Source organism: Microtus pennsylvanicus, chromosome 1, assembly GCF_037038515.1.
Source record: "Microtus pennsylvanicus isolate mMicPen1 chromosome 1, mMicPen1.hap1, whole genome shotgun sequence".
Taxonomy (NCBI): domain Eukaryota; kingdom Metazoa; phylum Chordata; class Mammalia; order Rodentia; family Cricetidae; genus Microtus; species Microtus pennsylvanicus.
The window spans coordinates 103,655,273-103,673,008 of NC_134579.1; positions in this window are offsets into that span (position 1 = coordinate 103,655,273).

A 17,736-nucleotide genomic window follows, 5' to 3' on the forward strand; every position below is an offset into this window, starting at 1 on the left:
TCTCAGAAATATATAAGAAGTCTTTGGGCAGGATTTTGGCAATATTTACCGAGACTCTTTAAAATGACTGTGTAATTTGAGAATTCCAGGGACTAATGTAAAGGCAAAGAAGTCCGATGAAGATGAAAGTTTCTGTAATTCTAAAAGAATTAGATTAAATTCTATAAAATTTCTATTAGAATTCTGAAGGTTGAATGGTGTTCCACATTAAGTACAAGATCACCAACACTTTAATAAAAAACAATTTAGATGAAAGGCAAAGGCTCTGAGATGTAGTTTAGTGTAAAGTCCTTGCCAGCACTAAAATCACAAACAAGTCACGTATATATTCTCCTGAAAAAGAAGTCCAGCAATAGAGAAATAAGTACTCAAATTAAAACACCTGCTGAATAGTCTGTGGGGTCACATTGCCCAATCCTCATGATAACCTACCTTGTGAGGATATTTGATTATAATCAAAAAAATACCATTATTTAACAGCAAGCCAGGGCTGGAGAGATGGCTCGGTGATCAAGAATACTTGCTCCTGTAGAGAAGACCCAGATTCGGTTCCCATCAGCCACATGGAGAAGCTGAAAAGTGCCTGTAATGCCATCTTTAGGGGATCTGATGGCCTCGTCTGACCTCTGAGGATGCTCCTCTCACAAGCACGTACCTACCTCCTCACACATATGCACATCATTAATACCTTTATATATCCTAAAAAGAAGTGCATTTTAGTTTAGGGGTAGAGAAGATGGGGATGGGTGCATCCCGACATAGAGAAGAGACTGGTAGGTGAGCTGTCAGCAAATGGTCTGTCCCTCATGTGGTCATGTGACTCCTCAGTTACCTCGGGTTCCCTCAAGTGACTTAATCCTGTGGACTTGGGAACAAGGGGGAAAGACAGTTTAATCCAACTCTTTGATGGCTTGTGTGATGAAACCCCAAAGTTCTGCATCCACAGGGGCTGAATCCTTAGGGACCAGAGACAGATGTTGGTTGTGGTCCTCTTTAGTCACCTTCTCTCAGTACCTATAGGCACGGGCACCTTTCAGAGTGGTGGTGTGTGGGATCTATAGGCAGGACATGTGCAAATATACCACATGCACACGCAAACCATACATGCACCCCCACCTCGTATACATACCATATACACACAGATACATAGACACGACACACAGACACACATCTCTCTCTCACACACACACAGATACACAGATACCACAACACTCACCCCTCACATATATACACACATCTCACATACATACCATACATATACACATACACACAGGCACATATATACCACACACACATGAACCTATATGTATAACACACACACATATACCACACACACAAAGATACCTCACATGTACACTCACACATACAAGTATACCACATAAACATACACACACCTCACATACATACCACACACAAACACCATACACACACGCTCACACAGAGACACACACATATCACATACACATATCTTCAATGCACAGCACACACACACTCACATACACCCCACACACATATATATCACAGGCAATCCCATAAGCACAACACACTCTACACATACAAAAGAAAGCAAAGCAAAGCAAGGAGAAGTTTGGTCTCTGCATATATGTTTGTAAAACTTTTCCACTCATTCTTTCCCAAGACTGGAAAGAAGAAAGGAATAAGCCTTCAACAGTGGCACTCTACTGGGTAGCGTTCCCATGAATCTCCTTAAAACCCAGTAAGTTCTGAAAAAGTTTGTTAAGACTCAGGAAATTCTAAGGAGAGGCTGCTAAGTCTCAGGAAGTAAACAAGTCAGGAGTCCCAGGAAGCCCCTGAAACTGACCAAAGGCACAAGGTTATATGAGCAACAAGGTCTACTAAGGACAAAGAGATCGGCTGAGCTGCCTGGAGTCGGTGCTGAAATGATCCAAGCTGCCTAGAACAAACATCCTCTGACCTGTTCAATTGCCTGCCAGATGTGCAGTGAGACCCAGGGTTCTAGCTTTAATGAGTCGCCTCCTGTCCTGGAGTGGGCTTTTGGTCATGTAGCTACTTAAGTCATTCCTCCTCCTATAAGTGACCTCAATAAGCTCATTGCTTTGCCAAGTTGGTCTTAGGCGGTATCCTTACTTTGCTCTGTTGTTGACTTTTCTATATGAGCTAAGCCGATGTTTGTTGATGTATCCCCAGCGGTAGTGCTACATAACACATCTCCGGCAAGGTTCAGTAATACAACCAGCTGTCCATGGGAGGTGAGCCCTGGTGCCTGGGCTTGGTCCTACCTGGATACTCAAGCAACCAGAGGTGGGAATCCGGATGGGGGTAGTCAGAAACACCTGCAAATGTCTAAACCGTGACCAGCCCCTGCATTTAATTACCTGCTAGGGTTTGTGGCATATCAGCCCTTCCCCCACCCTCCCTGCAGCATCACCCCAGGCCTCCAGTGGGCCTGTCAGCCTTCTCTGGCTTGTTTGACAGACCTGTCAGTAGTCAACTCCTACTGAGGAATACACAGCCCGAGTGTTTCTGACAACAATGGGTTACTCCTGAACTTCGGATGCCTTTGAGCGGAGAAGATATAATCCCCAAACAGCAGACACCCGTCTGTCCTCCAGGCACTGAATAAATCAGGAGAGATCCCCCTGCTCCATAATTCTAACAGAGCCATCTCTGATGACTGTGGCAATCCCGTCTCTCGTGGGTTAGAGATCAGCTATAATTGATGGGGAAACTGACAGCTCTTTGTCTTCCTCAGCTCCCCGTGTCCTTTGGCAGCTGGCTTAGTCCTTATTGCCAGTGACTCTGTCTCTGTGCCTCCTGCCCTCACTTTTTCTTTCTGGCGACTCATGAGGCCGATGTAGGTCCCTCTTGCCCCAAAGACAAGATCTATAAGGCACAGTGCGGTTTTAACACAATTCAGCCCTTTTGAGAAATGTATGACTGAGAGCTGCAAACATAATGAGTTTATTATAGACGGTTTGCAAAAATGAACTTGCATCTCATTTATGAGCCATTAGGTTCCATGTTCTACCAGCCTGATTGCTATTAATGCCACCAGCATGTAATTTAGCGAGCTTTATTAAAATGTGTCACAATTGAGCATGGATTGCTCCCGGCCCCCACAGTGGGGGGGCGGGGGTCAGGGTTTTGCTTTGATATTGATGATTCTTCTCATGCACATATCTCCGGTGTTTGCTGAGCCACGCTGCCTGTCCCTCACTGGGGAATTGAAGGCAAGTACTCTACCATTGAGCTATCTCCACAGCCCTTACATTTGTGAAACCATATCTTGCTAGGTATTCCAGACTGGCTTTGAACTCGTGACTCTGCTTCCTTGGATTCCCAAGTGCTGGGATTGCACGTCTGTGCCCTCACACTTGGCGTCTGTAAATAGTTTCTGAGCACCCATTTCCTACATTGGCATTGATAGTACAAAATAATAGAGTTGGTGCCTGCAAGATGGCTCAGTGAGTGAAACTGACTCTGTCCAAGCCTGACGACATGAGTTCAATTCCTGGAACCCTATAGTGGAAGGAGAGAACCAGTTCCTGTACGTTGTCTGGTAACTTCCACATATGCGCTCTAACACACATGCATACACAATAATAAATGAATAAATGTAAAGAAAAAAGTAAAATAAATGGTATTTTACTAAGCCTTGACTTCCCACCAAATCCTAAGTACAAACCCAGCTTCTGATAGCAGGGGGTAGGTTGGGTGGTGTGTGTCTGTGTTGCTGTGATGATGATCCCTCTGTCTGGGGCTGGCTACATTAGAGACACCCTAAAGTAGCGCTCTGCATAGCTTAGAGCCCTCTAGCAAGGGAGAAGTTGGATTCCTCAAGCCAGACAGTGATGCATGATTCAGAGACTGAGGGGGTCACATTCAGGTACACAGGACCAGGCCCTCTTATTCCATGTCTTCCTGGAAGCCTCTCCTACCATTTTTGTGCTTTAGTCTCCCCAGCATCAAGTGGGGATAATAATTAAGCCTTCACCATGCATTCTCTGGACTGTTAGGTCACTGAAGAACTCAAGGCAAAGGAAAGTTTCTGGACCTACCAATTGGGACGTCCGAGGGCACTCGAAAGCTGCGTGAACCAGCTCTGCAGAGGTTCAGATGCCCACTTTGGTTCGAGAAGCCTGATCTCTCAGGGCTTAGGATTCTTCAATCAAGGATGGTGTGTGTGTGTGTGCGCATGCGTGCGCGTGCGAGCCAAGGGCAGGGCCAGGGAACTTGCTATGCTACTCCTGCTCTTCCTCCCTTTTCTCCTTCTGCCTCCTTGCTTCTTTTCATTTCTCTCTTCCCCTACCCCTCCAAGCTTCTCTTCCTCCTCACCTGTCAGCTCCTCCTTTCCTTTGGTGTCTTGGTGTGCATGTGATGTAGCACCAGCTGCTGTGTGATCGCGCTTGTGTGGTAGCGCCCAAGCTGGCCTTGCCAGACTCATTATGCACACAGCAGGGCTTCAGAGTTCTCCTGCCTCGGCCTCCAGCTGCTGGAATTCCAGGCCTGTGCTGCGAGGACAGCTCTTTTGCGGTAAGCCTTCTTGAAGCTATCTGTATTAGGGGATGAGTTCATACCTCCTAGATTTGTATGAATCACATCTAATCTGGGCAAGGCTATAAATGGTAGCGCCAAGATCTTACGCCTGGCAACTCTCTTTCAGAAAACAGAGGGTGAGATGTTTTCCCTGTCTAGTCAGATAGCGAGGCTGTAGGGCCAAGCCATCAAGAGCCCTGGAGAAACCAGCTTCCTCTCTCGAGCACCCCCACCAAGTGCAATCTCTTTCCATGCAGTCAGCATAATAAACACAATTGGAAGGGTACAGAGTCCCTTCATGTAGGAAAGCATCGATTATTCTTCCAGCATTGGAGAGTGTTAATTTGTAACATCGATTAAATTTGGCTTCAGACTAGGGGCTGGGGTTGGCGGGGTGGGGGGGGGGGAGAGATGATATCACCTTCAAGACTTGCTACAATTGCTTAGGGAAATTGCTCGTAATACACATTAGGATGGATTTGAACGCGTCAGTATTAATGCCGAGCATTTCCCTGTTGTCACATGTTGTTAAAAGAACAATCACTTCACGTCTGAGCAGCAATCTTACTCAGAGGCTGGAGTTAATGTAGCATATTCTGAACAGTGCGGAGACAAGGCCTGGACGTCTTGTGAGCACAGGCAATTGCCCATTACAGAGCTGGTTAATGCGTTCCTTCCACTCCATCCGTTTTACTGGCTGCGAGATGATTATTGTTTTGCTTCGAATAGGCGTTGGCCCTGTTGAACTCTGAGTGACGGAGCACAGGCTGCTGGTTCAGAGGCTAAGAGAGGATTGATCTGTGGGTTCTCGCTGACTCCTTACATCGCCTTCTGCTTTCGGAGGGATAAATCTCCTTTTTAGATAAATCCAGATTGCTTTGCAGACAGATTGACTTTTGGCCTCCCCCGCCGAACAGTACTTTGGCATAACCCAGGCAGCCTCCCTGTGGCTAGGAAGAAATCATTTCAATTGTCTGAGGTTAATTTGCTAAATGAAACATTGGGCGTTCTCTCACAATAGCAAGAAAAATTGTTTGGATGAGGTTAGCAAAGGCAAGGAAAACTCGGAAAACACCCCCCGGGGGGGGGGGGCTTCACCCTACAGTGAACCTCTGTTGGACAGTTAATCCAGGGCTAAATGAATTAATAGAAATCACCTCTCCATTTTTGTGGTGTCTTTTATATTTGGAGTGGTTGCGAAAATTGTCTTATGAAAATTGGATAAATTGAGGCTCAGATATTTCAGTGTGGCTTGACATTTATTATACTTTTGGTGAAGGATTGGGGGTGTAGCTCAGTAGTAGAGAACTTGCCTAGAATCCCCCAGTGAGGGGCCATAGGTATGGCTTAGTGGTAGAGTCCGTGCCTCGGAGGTCTGAGGCACTTAGTTCCATGAACAGCACCACAGGAAAAGAAGAATTAGTGGAGATGCAAGGTCCTGGGCTTCAGTGGCCTACCATGGGCATCTTGACCACGTGGGATCTCTCCGAGGTGAACACCAGGAGGTGAAACATAAGCACTTTATCCAGAAATTCCTGGGATTGAGGATTTCAGGGAGAAGGAAGCTGGAAATACCCAATAAAACCACAAGAAAGGGATAGACAGCGGATCTCAAGAACACAGGAAAACAGAGATGTGTGTGGGCTTCTGAGTTTCTGATCCCCACAAAAGGCAAGTGAAAACCATCAGTAAGCCAAGGAACAAACACAAAAGCCCTTTGAGATTTTCTAAGCTGCCAAGAATCCAAGAGCCTTTGCTTATTTAGACTTTGTGGAGTGGGCAGGAGGTGTGTGTGTGTGTGTGTGTGTGTTGTGCATGCTTTTGATTGTATTGTCCAAGATTCATGAAGAGTCAGAGGCACATAAGTAGACAAAAGCAGGTTCCCTGAGATGGTGAATTCTTGATCCAGGAAGACATTGCAAGGAGGAAGGTACAGGGGTGAGTAGCTAAACAGGATCAATAGGAGAAAAGGGGAGGACACGGGGATCCTATAAAAATATCCAATCAGAGCACATTCTCAGCCTTAGGACCCTTCCTATCCTCAGAGGTAAAAGCTGTTACTTCTGCTTCTTCCCATCCAAGTACTAACCTGGCCAGACCCTGGTTAGCGTTCTGAGACCAGACAAGATTAGTCATGTTCAGGGTGGATGGCTGTAGACTTTTGCTTTCTCTGTGGAACTAGTCCCCATCTTTTCAAGAGGTTAAGTTCTTTGCTAGTGTCAGGGAATGAACTGTGCAGTCCCCTTGGGTGCCATCAGCATCCTTGTAGTTGTATGGCAAGTGACTAACTCATGTTCCACTACGAGCCTTGTAAGCCCTCACTGCCGAAGAGAAGCTTTACCCGGGACATTATGCCCCGTTCTCTGGCTACGTTGGTGGAGTGGATAGAGGAAAGGCACTGGATAAGATAAATGGAATCCCCAGGGCTAGGCTGAAGGGTGAAGAGATATTAGAAACTAATTTACTCAAAGTTATGATTTCAGCTTGAAATAGAGCCTAAAACTCATATGTGAAGGGCCTAGAGTTCAAGGCTCGGTGCTCAGAAGTGGGGCCTCTGTGGAGTGAGTGATCACGAGGGTTCTGACATCATGGATGGTCTCATTAATTCAGCGACTAAGGAGTTATTGTGATAGCATGTGGAAACTTTCTGAGGTGGAGTGGAGTCAGAAGAAGTTGGTCAATAAGAGCACACTCTTGAAGGAGATATTTGATGCCTCCCTGAGTCCATCTGCGTCTCTCTGCTTCCTGGTCTCCAGGAAGTGAGTGAGCATCCTTCTCCTGTACACACGTCTAATGCAGAGATAGGAAGGATCACCTCAGTCCTAAAATGGCGGAACCAGCTGAATATGAGCCGAACCCCTGAAACAAATACAAAACTTGGTTTCTATAGGTTTGCTGCTCTTTGTAGTTTCATGTGTCCATGAGAGTCCTAGGGATACAACACCTGAAAAAGAGGCATCACCATGCTTCGTAAGGAGCAGGACTAGACATATATGAGATAAAATGAACCTTAATGACCTGCCTCCCAAGAGGATCCTCTCACAGGCCCTTTAAGCTCCCCTGGCTCAAGGTTCTAATGCTTTTTTTTGAAATTTTTTTTATTAATTTATTTATTTATTAAAGATTTCTTTCTCTTCCCCGCCACTGCCTCCCATTTCCCTCCCCTTCCCCCAATTAAGTCTCCCCCCAACTAATGCTTTTTTTAATATATAAATTTGGGTTAAATGAGAAATATGTTAGAATTTTCGGAAAAATGGATTCATCTCATTATTTTTTTTAAAAATATACTTATTTGTTGTGACTTTTTTCTACTGTTTTCCTTATCTGTGAAATGGGCATAGCAATGTTCACCTCCTAATGACATTGGAAGAGTTAAACCAAAGCCTGTGTATGTATGTGTATGTCACATGCTGACTGACATTGAGCATGTCACCAATTATATTTATTATTCTTTTGAGACGTAATTTTTTTTATATATCTAGACAAGAATACTATTCCCTGGCTTGAAGTCTTATAACATGATTTACACAAGATACCAAATCATAGTGGTCCAAGTATCATATGCTGGACAAATGCTCTACCACTGAGTCACACCCCAGCCCCTCACTGAGGGATTCTAGGCAGGTGCTCTACCGCGGAGCCACACCCCAGCCCCTCACTGGGGTATTCTAGGCAGGTGCTCTACCACTGAGCCACACCCCAGCCCCTCACTGGGGGATTCTAGGCAGGGGCTCTACCACTGAGACACACCCCAGTCCCTCACTGGGGGATTCTAGGCAGGGGCTCTACCACTGAGCCACACCCCAGCCCCTCACTGGGGGATTCTAGACAGGTGCTCTACCACTGAGTCATACCCCAGCCCCTCACTGGGGAATTCTAGGCAGGTGCTCTACCGCGGAGCCACACCCCAGCCCCTCACTGGGGAATTCTAGGCAGGTGCTCTACCGCGGAGCCACACCCCAGCCCCTCACTGGGGGATTCTAGGCAGGTGCGCTACCGCGGAGCCACACCCCAGCCCCTCACTGGGGTATTCTAGGCAGGTGCTCTACCACTGAGCCACACCCCAGCCCCTCACTGGGGGATTCTAGGCAGGTGCTCTACCACTGAGCCACACCCCAGCCCCTCACTGGGGAATTCTAGGCAGGTGCTCTACCGCGGAGCCACACCCCAGCCCCTCACTGGGGGATTCTAGGCAGGTGCTCTACCGCGGAGCCACACCCCAGCCCCTCACTGGGGTATTCTAGGCAGGTGCTCTACTGCGGAGCCACACCTCCAGCCCCTCCCTGAGACATTCTAGACAGGTGCTCTATTCCTCATCTATCCTCCTAGGTCCACACTGAGGAATTTTAGGAAGAGCTCTACTATTGGACCATATGCACACCCTGCTGCTTCCTATTTAAATATCCTCTCACTAAGCTGCCCAGGTTAGCTTCGAACCTACTCTGCAGCCCAAGATGTCCTTGAACTTGTCACCTTCTTGCTCCCGCCTCCAAAGCACTTGGGAATCACAGGCCTGTACCACAAACCACAAATTATTTCTCTCTCGTTCCGGAGGTTAAGACTCTCTAAGCAGTCTTTGCAATTCTTGGTATTTTGTCTGATTCCTTTGGCAACGTCTTGGGCAAGATCCAATTGATGTCACTCTCACCCCTCCTTCCCTTCCTTCCTTGGCACTGACATTATTGATAATCCCCTCATGGGTGGAGGGAAGCACAGACTAGCTTCCCAATAAGTAGTCTCCTTAGAAAAGCACCAGCAAGCCCTTCTGAACAGAAGTGCTCAGAATGATTTAAGAACTATGTGTTGGGGAGCGCGTGGCTTGTTCAGTACTCTGGAGCCTCCCTGGGAGACATTCAATATTTAATGCATCCTGAACGCCCTTATGCTGCCACTAAATATTTTAACTTTACCACCAGATGAAGAGCAAATGTCAGTGATGGACTGAAGAGAGGGTTCCAAGAAATATGTCCCTTTCCCAGTAGGGTTTGCTAATTCTGCCTCAGCCCCAGGCTCAAGACTAAAGAAGGTGGACGTGTTACTTTCAGAGGTGTCGGTTCATCTTTGTGATTCATCCGTGCAGGTGATCTCTCTCTCTCTCTCTCTCTCTCTCTCTCTCTCTCTCTCTCTCTCTCTCTCTCTCTCTCTCTCTCTCTCTCTCTCTCTCCCCCGGCATATGCATGTGTGTATGTGGGTGCATACACCTGTGTATCCATGCATGGACCTGAGAGGCTACTTTCAGCGCTCTCTCTGAATCACTCCTCATCTTATTTTTTTAATTGACTGTTTTTTTATTCATCTTCAGAAAAATTCAGACATTTTATACAACATATTTCAATCATACCCATCTACACCCCCAGTGTCTTTTCGCTTGCCTCCCTCTCAACTTCATATCCTTTTTGTTGGTAGTAACCTTTCAAGTCTAGTTAGAGTTGCTCGTGTTCATGGGTGTATAACCATCCACTGGAGCATGGGCAACCTAACAGCTGCCACATTGCCAAAGGAGAGTGACTCTCCCTCTCTCAGCAGCCAACAACTGTCAGTAGTTCCTCTGCAAGGGGGAGGGAGCCTCTGGAGCCTCTCCCTTATCCATGGGAAGTTTGACTGGTTTGATCTTGTGCAGGTCTTGCACAGATAACCACATGTACCATGAGGTCAGGACAACCGAATGGTGTTCAAGAGTTGGCATTTAATAGCAACTCCTCCCCATCTGCCTACTCTTACATTCTTTCTACCTCCTTCTCTGATTATGTCCCCTGAGCCTTGGGTGAGAGCAGATTTAACATTGGTTGATTCCTCCATAGCTGAGTGCTCATGGTTAGTTTTACTCAACCCTTTAACCAGACAGGAGTCTCTCCATTAACTGGTGCATACTGACCAAAGTTGAGATCAACACAAATCTATTCACAGAAACATAAATATTTAGGAGGCAGTTTGACGGCATTGTCCTTTAGCAGAAAAACAGTAGGTTCCTCCACAGGGTCAATAATTATCCTTTGTCATGGGATTTTGACCAGGATTAAGGTACTAGTTGTGATATCTCTCCTGTGGAGCAGGTCTTATACCCAATCAGAAAGCAGTTGGCTATCCCTGTAACTATCACGTCCCTATTGTACAAGTGTGCACACTTGCCAGGAAGATTGGTATTGTAGAATGCAGGGTCTCGCATTGCACTTGGAACTCATAGTTTGAGTGAGGGTGGCTGGCTAGTAAGTCTTGGAGATCTGACTCTCTCCATCCTCCCAGAGCTGGGGTTACAGATGTGCCCCCCCCAAAGATTTTACATAAGTTCTGAAGATCAGAACTCAGATCCTCAGGTTTGGACAGCAAGAAATCTATCCACTGAGGCTTCTCTTGAGCCCTTATGAATGTGGCATCAACACATGTAACATAAGCCAGGCAATGAAGCACAACCCTGTAATTTCAGTTCTAGGAAGGCAATGATAGGAAGATTCCTAGAGCTTACTGGCCAAACCAGTCTAGCCAATTAGAGAGCTCCCGTTTCAGTGGGAGACCCTGCTTCCAAAAACAAGTGGAGAGTGTTTGGGGAAGACACACAACATTAGCCTCTGGCTTCCACGCGCACACCCAAATGCACCTACATATACACACTCTTTCCCAAGCTAAAGGAAAATATGTCATTTTTCCTTAAGGAAATTTCTCTAATCCTTTTACTCAGTGGATTGGTACCATAGCTCTTGGTTGGCTTTCAAATGTCCTCAGGTTTAGGACACACATAAGGTAGCAATGCTTTGCCAGGCTGTTCACTGTTTCATAAGTCCCCTGCCAACTTCGCCATGATAATTTCCCTACATGCAGTTATTTCTGCACTCTGCACACTTGGAATTCAGGTTTGGGGCCACTAGGTGAACACATCTATACCTCCGTAACTTTCAGAAAGGAATTAATGAATCACTAACTATTAGGTGTGCATGGGAAAATCAGTGAGTTCTTAATGAGAAAACAAGACAGAGTATATGCCATTCCCATCCCCAATCATTTGCTGGACAGCTGGAGGAATGATCCAAGTCAGTGCAGAAAACATTACCACAGCAGCACCCTCAGTACGGATCAAGAAGCAGCCCCTAGTAAAACAGCGCACCACCTTCTCCTCTGAGCTGAGAGCTAACAGCTGAGTCTCACTATTAGTATCTTTTTAGTACTTGTGGTGTTTGCCTGAATGTACATCTGTGCACCACCTGCATGCCTGGTGCTCAGGGAGGGGAATGCATGGGACTGGAACTACAGATGGCTGCAACCCACGATGTAGGTGTATGAAATCGAACCTGGGTCCTCCAGATGAGCAGCCAGTGTTCTTAACCACTGAGCTGTCTCTCCTGCCTTGAGCCTCATTATTGAAACGGACCCGTGTACGCTCTTCATCTCCCCAGTACTGTGATTAGAAGCATGAACCACCACATCCAGATTTCTACATGGATTCTGGGGATCAAACTCAGGTCTTCACAGCTCACAAGAACCAGGGCTCTACCAGCTGAGCTATCTCTCCAGTCCTAGACCCCCTTTCGTTTTTTACAAACCAAAATCACTTCATATTCAAAACAAGTACATCATCCAAATTCCACCTCCTCGTCCTAACATTATGGTCCCTCTGTGATGCAACTTGACCCTGATTTTCTAGTCTGACCCCTGATACTGATCTGCCTGACCTCCTCCAACCTTCACTTCCTCTGATTAGTGGCATCCCACTTGCTACATTTTGTCTTCCTCCACTTGGCTCCTTCTTTCCTCTTCTGCATATTCAAATTCATCCCCATTCTGAGTCCAGTCCAGCTCCTATCTCTGTTCCTCCAGTGAGATTTTCCTTGATGACTTTTGTGCAAATGAATCTTTTCTTTGTTCCAGAGTTGTGACCATAAGGATCCCAGTGAATATTTTGGTGTGTGTGTTTGGGTGAGGGGTACACATATGTGTGAATTAGTATGTATGAGATAAGATGTTCAGTCATGATCATCAGCTTAACTGGATAGGGCAATGCCTATGAGATTAGTAAATCTCACTTCTGGTGTGTCTGTGTGAGCATCTATCTGAGATGATTAACTAAGGCATGAGGTGCTACCCTGAATGAGGGCAGCACCAACCATAGGTTGTGCACCTGGACCAAATAAAAAGGGGAAGAGAAGGAAAAGTTAACAAGAAGTACAGAATCGACCTCCCCCTACCCCATCCTTCTTTGCTTCCTGGTCACTATGTTCTAAGTTTCCTGACTTTGCCACCACACATTTCCCACTGTCTTAGGCAGGGTTTCTATTGCTGTAAAGAGCCACCATGACCACAGCAACTCTTATAACGGAAACCGTTTAATTAGGACTGGCTTACAGTTCAGAGGTCTAGTTCATTATTGTCATGGCGTGATGGATGACAGCATGCAGGCAGATGTGGTTCTGGAGAAGGAGCTGAGAGTTCTATATCCAGATCAGCAGGCAGTGGGAAGAGAAGGTGAACCACTGTGCCTGACTTGAGCAACTGAAACCTCAAAGCCCACTCACTCCCTCTGGCACACTTCCTCCAACCAGGCCACACCGTCTCCTAATAGTGCCCCTCCCTATGCGTCTATGGGAGCCATTTTCACCTATTATAATGGCTGATACCTCTGAAACAATGTGCCAGAATCCATCCCTTCCATCTCTGAGCTGTTGATACTGTGCCATGTCAACAGAAAGTCTAACTCAGGGGGCATGCCCTTTCTGTCCCTTAGAGCCTCTGTAATTTGCTTTCCTGTCTATCCCAACTTGTAGTTCTCTATTTTCCACCCTACTGTGTAGGTGATAGAAACTCACTAGCGGTTCAGTTGGATCTTTTCTCCCAGGCTACTCCTATTTTGTTGGTCAAAGTCACACTGCAGCTGTCTTTTCTTCAGCTTTCCAGATGTGTTCATCTGGAAGGAGATATCTGGACACAATGCCTATAATCTCTTGATTTGTGCAGGCAAGAGGATCCTAAGTTCAAGGTCATCCTTGGATACATAAGGAGCTGAGACATAATTTTCAATACTAATTTTGGTTCAAAAGACCAGTTAAAACAGTATATTCCAATCAGTTGACCAAATTTCTAAATTCATTAACTATTCTCCTGAAGAATATTTCATTTTCCATGTCTGTTTTATCTTCCTGTTAGGTTCATTTTACCTAGACAAACAAGATCTGAAATTACAGGGTTGTGCTTCATTGCCTGGCTTATGTTACATGGACGTTGATGATCCAAACCTAGGTTCCCATGCTTGCCCGGCAAGCACTATCCCCAGTGGGCCATCTCCCCAGCCCCTACGTATAAACTCTGCAGTCTTAACTGCCTGTTATCCTTGGGTGATATGTATTATTTTTTCCAGTGATGTCATGCCATCTTTAAGATGTGATTAAAACAAAATAGATGCTAATTAAGATACAAAATTCTGCTTCATATCCTCAGAATGTTTTCTTCTTTTAAAAACCGAGAATTAGCTTTTATCGAAGTGAGGCTTGGGTCTAGTTTTTAAAAATCCAACAGCACTAATGGACTTGTAATGAGGAGCTGCAACCTGCCTCTGGGCTGCACATCCCACCCCGTAGCATGCTCTCCAGAGGAAATCACCATGTACCATTTCAGCTCTTTCTTCCAGTGTTTATCTCCCTATTTCTCAATAACACGTGTCATAAGACATTAAATGGATTTCCACTTTGGTCTCTGAATTGTTGCTATAGCCTCAAAGCTAAAAATAATAGGTGCTAAGAACGCCATAGCCTGAGGAGAATTGACAAGATAATGAGACTCATCTCCCGAGACCTTATAAACATACGGTGGAAGTAACAAGAGTAAGATAATGCTTACAGTATATCCACCATGTTACAGATCCTAGTCTAAAGGTCGCAGGTTTATTATCATTTAACTATTGCAGTGACCCGGTGAGGTAGATACGGAATCACACACTCAACCATTTAAGGCCCACCAACAGCATACAGATATTTATTCCCGGGACTGGGAATGTAGTTCAGCTGATAGAGTGCTTGTCTGGCAAACACAAAGTCCAACGTTCCGTCCCCGAATCATGTAAACCCGTTAAGGTAGTGTATGTCATCTCAGCACTTTGGGGCTATAAGGAAGAACATGAGGAGTCCAAGGTCATTGCCACCTGCACAAAATGTTTTAGTCTAAGCTGGGCTACATGGGATCTCATCTCAACAAATAGCAAGTAAGCAATCAAGCAAAAGAAACAGCTCCCATGAGCGCCTTATGGGCACCAAGGGAGATGGGCGTGATGATGAGAACCTGTAATTCAAGCACTTGGGAGGCTAAATAGGGAGATGATGAGTTTCAGGCTACCCTGGGCTGTAAAAGACTCTGTCTCAAAGGAAGAGAGGAAAGAAGGGAGAAAGTAAGGGGGAGGGGGAAATGGAGACACACACACACACACACACACACACACACACAGAGAGAGAGAGAGAGAGAGAGAGAGAGAGAGAGAGAGAGAGAGAGAGAGAGAGAGAAAGAGAGGAACTATATGATTAACACAGGGCAGCACACCTTCATAAAGATATTCACCCCTGTGACCTGAACCCCACTGCATGGACAAAGTGGGGACTGAGGAAACATGTCTCACTCTTGCTCTGAGATCCTTAGCTGAGGCCCAGCTGGAGATGTGGAAGGAGAAGGCCATTCTTCGAGATGGAGGACTCAAGTGTTCAAATTGGGAGGGGGAGGGAAGGTGGGCTGGTCACGTCAAACCTTCCTTAAAATAACCAGGATGCTATGGCTTCTGACGGAGAGGTCATTAAGTGAGCGGGGAAACAGAATTCAGGAGATTGCAGCAGAAGGAGGAGATGAAGAGATGTCATGTTTAGAGCCTGATTCTTAGGCTGAGAGCCGAAACATTCTCAGAAGCCTCCGAGCTGTCTAGCTCTGCAGCCTTTTTGATTTACCAGCTTAAATATCTTCCATTGTCTTTCTGCGTGTTTGCATGCATGTGTGTGTGTGTGTCTGTGTAAGCGCGTACGCTAAATGATGAACTTGCTCATTTTCAAGCTTCCTCCTTGCACATAAACTTTCCTTCCCGTACTCTACCAATACAGCTATGTGTTAAAAAAAAATCAGTCATGAAAATTTATGTCATGGTGGCTGTCTAAATACGGCTCACGAGTGGGACACACTTTTATTATGCTTGTATTTCCTCTCTTGGAAAGCTGGCAGGGAAGTAATTAGCTTATGTTTCACTTATGTTGTTTGCTACACACATATCTAAGTTTTACCGCGAGACCTGTTGGTTTCCCGCAGATGGTAATTTTCTCCCAGGAGCTCACACAGGTGAGATCTGTGGCGCCTGAGGGTTCTCCCTCCTGAATGTTCTGTCCACCATGCTTGGTCTTTGGACCTGCTGCCCATCATCAGCCCTAGAGCTGGCCTTGGTCAAAGCCTGATTGGGATTTAGTTTTACCTGTCCTCAATTTCATCCTTTCTTTCCCCTCTGTTCCCCCATCCCCTTCCTCCATTCTTCCATTCTGCCCCTCCCCATCCTGTCTCTCCTCTTTCTTCACTCCCTCTCTTTCTTCGCCTTCCTTCCTTCTCTTCCCCCTCTTCCCTTCCTTTTCTTTTCTTTTTTTTTAAAGCATTGACTATTTAAAATTATCTTTTATCAGTCTTTCAATTAGCTTGGTAAAATATTCTAGAGTTATCTAAATTTACCCTCCCCTCCCAAGAAGAGAAGAAAATAAGAGAATGCACTTAAATGACTTCTGGGAATGGTCCAGGGAGCAGGAGTGAGGGAATGGGAGATCAGGATAAGGACGGAAGGGGGAAACAATACAGAGATGGGTTGCTGACGTCAATACTATTATACGTCACTTGATTCCATTCTATTTTGTTATTTTTCTTTTTATTTATTCTTCTCTTATACAATACATCCCAACTGCAACTTTCCCTCCCTCCCCTCCTCCTAGTACCGACTTCCCTCCTCCCCAGATCTACTGTTCCTCCATTTCCCTTTAGAAGAGAGCAGGCCTCTCAGTGACATCAACCATACATGGCATAACAAGACACAAGAAGACCAGGCTCAAAACCTCATATCAAGGCTGAATGAAGCAACCCAGTAGGAGGAAAAGGGTCCCAAGAGCAAGCAAAAGAGTCAGAGACACCCCTATTCCCACTGTTAGGAGTCCCACAAAACCCCAAGCTAAACAATCACAGCATGTGTTCGGAGGGCCTAGCACAGACCCATGCAGTCTCCATGATTGCCGCTTCAGTCTCTGTGAGGCCCTGTGTGCCCTGCTTAGTTGATGCTGTGAGTCATGTTCCCCTGGTGTTCTCAAACTCACTGGCTCCTATAATCCTTCCTCCCCATGTTTTGCAGGGTTCCCCAAGCTCCATCCATTTTAAAGAACATGCTAGGAATTGTGGAAGACAAAAGATAAGAGGAGGGAGAGAGTGATGAGGAAGAGGAAGAGTGGGGAGGAGAAGGCAGAAGAAAAAAGGAGGATTGCAGTTCTCCTTTTATCAGCTTGCTTTTGCCTTGCCCAAGGGTGGCCTCAGCTTCTATTCATGATCCTGTTTCATTGCTCGGTCCAACTCTCTATCCACTTTCTGCTTCCTGTGAATACAATACGACTAGCTGCGTTCTGCTCCACCATGGCTTCCCCACTTTGTTGGGCTGCATCCCCAAACTGTGAGCCCAAATAACACTTTCTTGAGTTACTTTGTTAGGGATGTTGTTACAGTAACAAGACAAATGAATAATGCAGAGGGAGAGTGTGCTGAGAACAGGAAACAAGAAACTCCAGGCAGAGCAAACTGCACGCAAGCTAGCTGGTGGCTTTCCCAAGGCTTTATTACAACTTGGCTTTGTATGTACTGCTTGTCAAAACTGAATTTTTAAAAATTTTACTTGGCGGTAGTTCAACTAAGAGAAAACACATCTTTGTGTATGAACATAGTCCTCCAGCCAGGTTCTCATACTGAAACTGACTGAACTTATGTAGAAGGTTATACACAGAGGTGAGACTTTGTCAAGGGCAAAAAATCTGATTAATTGTTTTTAATACAACCCCCTTCCCTCAACTTGGGAAATCTTTCACAGGATAGAGTTTAACAAATGATGAGCCATCCACTTAATTACACAAAGGAGAAGCATTAAGTTAGCCTTGCTGCCCTTGGTGTTCCCCAGACCTTCTGCAATCATTGCATCCCACACGGTCATCTTTTGACACCCCTTAAACATTCTGCAATTATTCCATCCCA